The sequence below is a fragment of the Thamnophis sirtalis genome, unplaced genomic scaffold (assembly GCF_051295495.1).
Source record: "Thamnophis sirtalis isolate CommonGarterSnake01/CBP01778 unplaced genomic scaffold, rThaSir2_p1.2 scaffold_3, whole genome shotgun sequence".
Lineage (NCBI taxonomy): Eukaryota > Metazoa > Chordata > Lepidosauria > Squamata > Natricidae > Thamnophis > Thamnophis sirtalis.
Window position 1 is genome coordinate 103,013,008 of NW_028261383.1, and position 7,045 is coordinate 103,020,052.

General features: G+C 40.3%; 1 long non-coding RNA gene across 1 annotated transcript; it reads left to right on the forward strand.

The window, feature by feature from the left end:
* The first annotated feature begins 626 nt into the window (after nt 1–626).
* On the forward strand, nt 627–5,126 carry LOC148048086 (uncharacterized). Its single transcript, XR_015695789.1, has 4 exons — nt 627–746; nt 1,705–1,781; nt 2,326–2,518; nt 4,951–5,126. It is a non-coding gene; the product is annotated as an uncharacterized LOC148048086 (long non-coding RNA).
* Nucleotides 5,127–7,045: the final 1,919 nt, after the last annotated feature.

Sequence of the window (7,045 nt, forward strand, 5' to 3'; positions counted from 1 at the left end):
GTATCATAAAACCAATGAGTTTTGAAAACAGATTTGATCATAGTCTACAATGGGGATCATCAAACCTGCTCACCTGCTTTAATTCTTAGTGGAATAGGACTAGAGATGGTTGATTATTTAGAGAATAGCCACTCTGCAAAATTTCAGAGGTTTCATCTTTTTTTAAAAAATTCTAAACATTTAGTAGCTACGGGAAAAGATAAATCTGTACAACCTATTTTTCAGAATGTGCATATAGAAATGTTACGTTGAACTAATGAAGGGAGTGACCAAGACAGTATAGCCAAGACAGTCTTTGTGCAGATCCATCCAGGACATTAGTTGTTCCTAGATTTTTCATAGGAAGCCCTTTTAGACCAGTGGTTACCATCTGGTGGTCTGCAAAAAATTTTGGGTAGTCCGCAGAGAAGTCTTTGCATTTCTCTCGAGGAGCCCATCCGAAGTTTCCTGTGTCATTTGCAAGATCGTCCCCCTGCAAACTCTCATCTCTTGAGGAGCACTTGCTGAAGCAGCGCAGGAAACTTCAGCCAGGCTCCTTGAGAGACAAGAATTTGCAGGGGACTGATCTAGCATCCAAAATGGACAGCAAAGATAGGGTTGACTCCGGCTTCTTCTCTCTGCTGTAGTGCTTCCTGGATGGGGTTTACTACTCTGAGTCCCAAATACCAGGAGATGAGGGCTACCTTGGCACCACTAGCTGGTGCAAATATACTGCAGTGAAGGCGGAATGCTGATGATGCGCAAATGTAAGTAGCGCTTTGCTCCCGCACCTTCCAGCCATCAACATCGCCACTTCATCCCACTTGTCCGCCCCCTCCACAACAGCATCATTGCCTCATTCCAGCCGGCAAGGGCTGTGCTCCTTTTTGCATGTTGCACCACCTGCAAAGTTGCACATTGCACGTGCCACCCCCTATGGCAGAGATTTCCAGCCCCACTATGGGCCAGTCCTATATTCCAGAGCTGTAGTAGTCACAGGACTGGCTCTTTGATCATCCCTGAGCAGCTCCTCAAACCGGGAGCAGTGACCTGCCGGGGAGCAGGCAATTCCCCTGCAGGCTAATGTACCCGGATGGAGGAGCTGCTCTGGGATGACTAAAGGGCCAGTCCTGTGACTACTTCAGCTCTGGATTATGAGACTGATTTTCCCACCAACATCAACAAGCCACCGTAAATCTGCCCATCTTTGTTTTCCTTCACTCAGATTGACCAGGCTTCTTGAGAGAAGGAACACAAAAGAGGGTTCCAGGCTGTGTGCCTGGACCAGGTGCTTTCTCTCGGGCCTCCCACCCCGAGGCCTCGCAGAAGCAGACAGGTAGGCCCAAAAGGCGTCTGAGCCTCCCCCTCCCCCAGTGGTCCATGGGATTTAAAAATTATGAATTTGGTGCTCTCTGAGGTCCAAGAGGTTGGAGACCCCTGCTTTATACAATCTGCAGCAAGGATGGATAGTGCAGGAGATGACTAGGCTGAGCCCGAGGGAAGGATCAAATGCATCATAAGTCATGAGTCCCTGCATGCCCGCAGAAGATCCAAGTCCAGCACATCTTGAATGTCTTTTATTCCCACTCATTTCCTTAACTGTTAGTAGTTCAGATTTTTGTAGAGATCTTAAGCTTGCAATACATCTTTATACTCATCTGAACTCCCTGTATCTCCTGATTTCCCTGGTGCCTGACAACGCAATGATGGGTGCACCACTCGAAGGTCTGAAAAAACAGACTGGAGGCTGATCCTCCTGATGAAAATTTATCTGATCACTAAGATTCAACAACAACTTGATGGTAAGTAATCAAAATTAAACCAATCAAATGGAGATTGTCAATTGGGCCAATAAATAAGGAAAACCTTACTAACTGAAGAAGAGGCATGTGCTTAACTTTGAGGAAAAGAGTTTAAAAATTGTTTCTAGAAATCCATGGAGATGGAAAAAAAAGAAAGCTGTGGAAAATTATTCATTAACAGAATTATAATGAGCTTTAAGTATAATTGCAATTTGGAGATAAGAAATACCAATTATTTGTCTAATAAAGGAGAAGGAGCTACTGATTCAGGTGAGTGAATTTTTACACCTCCATTTTCCTTTCCTGGTGATTTTTGTGGTAGGGAAAGATAAGGGTGTGTGTTTGTGTGTGTGTGTGTGTGTGTGTGTGTGTGTGTGTGCAAAAATGTTTTTGGTTGGGAGAGAGCATAACTTCTGCTGTCAATATTCTCTGCCTTTCCATGTTGTTAATGGTAAGGACTAAGGGAAGCAATACTAGGAACATCAGCAGTTATGGATGTTTCTTTCTCCACTTTTAAAGCCATACTCATCTTCTTCCAATACAGCTTCCAGATCCCATTGCAACTGGTACGGTGCAACGGGCCCCGGCATCCACCACATGAATGGGCTCAGCGCATGCATGTGTCCTTACCTCCTGCAACACCCCACGATGCCTCCGCAATGCTCCAGCTGCTCAGTGGAGCGTCACACAGGTGCCATACGCTGTGTGCACAGAAGCACCGAAGAGCTCAAAAACAGGTAAGGAGGGCGGATGGATGAGTGAGCCAGTATGGTATGGTGCTCCTGGCAGGCACCGGTACACCCGTACTGGGGTGTACCGCCTGCAACCCATCACTGACATATACTGTAGGTTGAATAAGGAGAGAGTATGCAACCTGTCACACTCCTTTGCCAACCTGGAGCCAGTTCATTTTACCACGTTCTGTCTGTACTGTGGCTTCCAGTTCTGCATATAAGTTTCTCATGAGGACAATGAGATGTTCTGGGAATCCTGTATTTCTGAATACATGCCAGTGCTTGATTGAACACACAACTGAAGGCCCTTTTATAATCAATGAAGCACATAGAAATTTCTTTTTGTTATTCTTTGGCTTTCTCAGTTGTTGTGATAATATGTGGGAATGGCCTTGGAAGACAGGAGGGAGATCCACATACCTACATACCATTGCAATTATCCAGTATGCATCAGCAATCATGTCTTTTGTCCCTTGGCCTTTTCTAAAGCCAGTTTGAACATCTGGCATCTCTTTTTCTATGTAGAGCTTTAATGAGTGTTGGATAATCCTACACCTTATTTTGCTAGCATATGAAATTAAGAATATTGTGCAATAGTTTGTACGTTATGTAAAGGCTCCTTTTTAAAATATTGAACTGTAGATTCACTTCTTCCAATTTGTTGGCCACTGTGTCAGGTTACTTATCTGTTCATTGGCACCCTTTAGCACACCAATTCAAGTTTGGAACCTCCTTCTGCACATCAGCATTTCTTGATCTTTTCCACATTCAGCATCTAGCCATGCCATTGAGGAGCACTCCACCTTCTTTTAGCAATAATATAATCAATTTTATTTCTATACACCCCATCAGGTGATGTCCATGTATAGAGGCATTATTTTGGCTGTTTGAAAATAGTGTCAGCTACAAAGACTTCATTGATAAATTGGTTCCCTGCTTATTTTTGGTTTTCTAAGGCATACAATCCAACTGTATATCTGACATCAATATAATCAAGCGGGTTCAGAAGTACTTCATGAAAAAAGTCTTGCACATTTCTGTACACAATAGAATTCCTTATGCTACTAAGCTCAAAATTCCTGGTTTGGCTAACTTAAAACTACGTCGCTCGCAGTCAGAACTAGGTATTGCATACAAAATTATACATAGTAATGCTTTACCTGTAAATGACTTTTTCTGTTTTAATCGCAATATTGTGCACACGAACAACCACTTTAAACTCAATGTAAATTGTTGTAAACTTGTCTGTAAAAAATATGATTTCTGTAATAGAGTTGTCAAAGTTTGGAATGCTCTACCTTATCCAGTTGTCTCAGTTACAAATTTTCACAGTTTCAGTTGCAAATTGATATTCGTGGATCTTACATCTAACTTAAGTGGTCAGTAGAGGGGTCGTGCATAAGTGCACTAACGTGCCTATTATCCGTGTCATTGTATTTCCCCCCCTTCTTTTATTCTTGTTTGTCAAATTCAAATAAATAAATAAATCTATATTTTCCTCTTTCCAATTTGGCAGCCTAGTCTCCAATCATAAGCAGAACATCTTGCTTGCATGTTCTGTTTCGCCCCCCCCCCCCAGGTTTATTGGAATTTTATTTTTAAACATATATCAACATCAATATATGAACAGTGTGGTCTCTGGGTATGATTCATGTTAATATAGATAACAACAGTCAATTGTTACATTAATCAAACTTATGTAATCCCAATATTAATGTACACGATTATTTTAAAGTAATTCAGTATTTAAATGTTCCATTCTAATGTCAATGATCTTCTTAAACATACATAGTAATACCATCTTTCAACCTCTCATCTTTCCATCTAATCATTTCTTTTATTCAATTTATATAGAAATTATAACTACTAATATTGCCCCCATTTTTTCCACCTCTATTCTAACTTTTAGTCAAGATGCTCTTACTAATCCTAATACACATGTTTATGTTAAAACATAGTCCTTTATATAAAGGTGTATATTCTTATATCTACCTCTTTTCTAGTTTTTAATCAGGCCATCATTATATTAGAAAGAAGAAGAAAGAAAAATAATAATTCTTTTCTATCCATCATCTCTTGCCTCTTTTAATACTTCAATTCTTATTCATTTTTTGACTTTCCTCCCATATTTCTTTCTTGGATCTGTATCTTCATTATTCCATCTAAATATTTCTCCCATCTCTAGCCTCCTAAGCTTGCCTGCATGTTCTGTTGATCTTAAATTGAACTTGAGCATAAAATTCATCAACATGCTTCTGCACTGGTGATTGGCCCATAAACCTGAATGAATGTCATATTAAAGGGTTCACCATGAAGTCTAATCAATATTATTTGATCATTGATTGCATTGTAACCAAGTACTGTTCTTGTTCTATTCCATCCTAACTATAAAAGCAATGCAATTTCTTCTTTGTTTTTCATGTTCTGAATAACAGCCAGTGTGATCTTCTGACTGAAAAATGTCCTATTCCAGTCCTTCTCAATTTGCTGTTGCCTAAGATGCCAACTATAACTTGGAGGAATTTCCTGACAGATGAAAAGTAGATGAGAGCTCTTAAGAATGGAAGTCAACAAACAATAAATAACTACTCAGAGTACCAGTAAGAGTTAACTATCACGGGTAATATGATTTCCCAGCATTCCATAAGAAGCCCTTTCTGATTATAGATATCTGGATTATAACTTCTTAGCACAGGAAAAGTAAAGAGCTTGAGTATAGTACCTCCCTGCTTTATACTGTAGTCGACTTTTTAATTTGAAAATTTCCAACAACCACGATCCCACTATTTCTTCAGCTAGTTTCTCCACCTGCATGTAACCTAATATGAACATCCAGAGAGAAATGAGACATAAAATGAGTATGAGTCTTTGGAAAAAGCAATCTGTTGGCTATCTTTTGGCATATGACAAACCTAGCAGGAGATGATTTGACAGGAGAACATGTTCTCTAGCCACCTGTGGACAACAGACTGTGTCAAATCAAAGTTCAGAGATGAAAAGCAGATAGGCATCTTTATTTCCAGCTGTTCCAGGAAAAGATGACACGTTTTATTCGGTTCTTATCCTCTGCTCAAGTGACTTCATAAAGTTAGGATGGGATACAATACAGTACAATAGCAGAGTTGGAAAGGACTTTGGAGGTCTTCTAGTCCAACCCCCTGCCTAGGCAGGAAACCCTACACCGTTCCAGACAAATGGCTATCCAACATCTTCTTAAAGACTTCCAGTGTTGGGGCATTCACAATTTCTGGAGGCAAGCTGTTCCACTGATTAATTGTTCTAACTGTCAGGAAATGTCTCCTCAGTTCTAACTTGTTTCTCTCCTTGATTAGTTTCCACCCATTGCATCTTGTTCTACCCTCAGGTGCCTTGGAGAAAAGGTTGACTCCCTCTTCTTTGTGGCAACCCCTGAGATATTGGAACACTACTATCATGTCTCCCCTAGTCCTTCTTTTCATTAAACTAGACACACCCAGTTCCTGCAACCATTCTTCATATGTTTTAGTCTCCAGTCCCCTAATCATCTTTGTTGCTCTTTTCTGCACTCTTTCTAGAGTCTCCACATCTTTTCTACATCATGGCAACCAAAACTGAATGCAGTATTCCAAGTGTGGCCTTACCAAGGCATTATAAAGTGGTATTAACACTTCACGTGATCTTGATTCTATCCCTCTGTTATGTAGCCTAGAACTGTATTGGCTTTTTTGGCAACTGCTGCGCACTGCTGGGTCATATTTAAATGGTTGTCCACTAGGACTCCAAGATCCCTCTCACAGTTACTACTATTGAGCAAAGTACCACCTATACTGTACCTGTGCATTTCATTTTTCTTGCCTAAATGTAGAACCTTACTCTTTTCACCATTGAATTTCATTTTATTAGATAGTGCTCAATGTTCAAGTTTGTCAAGATCCTTCTGTATCTTAAGCCTATTTTCTGGAGTGTTGGCTATTCCTGCCAGCTTGGTGTCATCTGCAAATTTGATGAGTTCCCAATTTATTCCCTCATCCAAATTATTGATGAAGATGTTGAAGAGTACTGTGCCTAAAACAGAGCCTTAGGGTACTCCACTGCATACTTTCCTTCATGTAGATGCAATTCCATTGAGGACTACACGTTGAGTGCGGTTGGTCAGCCAGTTACAAATCCATTTGATGGTGCTGCTGTCCAACCTACATTTTTCTACTTTATCTAGTAGTAGGTTATGGTCTACCTTATCAAATGCCTTATTGAAGTCCAAGTAAACTATATCGACGGCATTCCTCTGATCCACTAATTTTGTCATTTTGTCAAAGAATGCAATAAGATTAGTCTGGCATGATCTGTTTTTGACAAACCAATGTTGGCTTTTGGCTATTACTTTGTTTACTTCTAGGTGTTCGCTAATTCGTTACTTGATTATCTTTTCCAGAATCTTTCCTGGTATTGAGGTCAGGCTGATAGGTCTATAGTTTCCTGGATCTATTTTTTCCCTTTTTTGAGATTGAGAACCACATCAGCTCTTTTCCACTCCTCTGGCAGTTTCCCGGT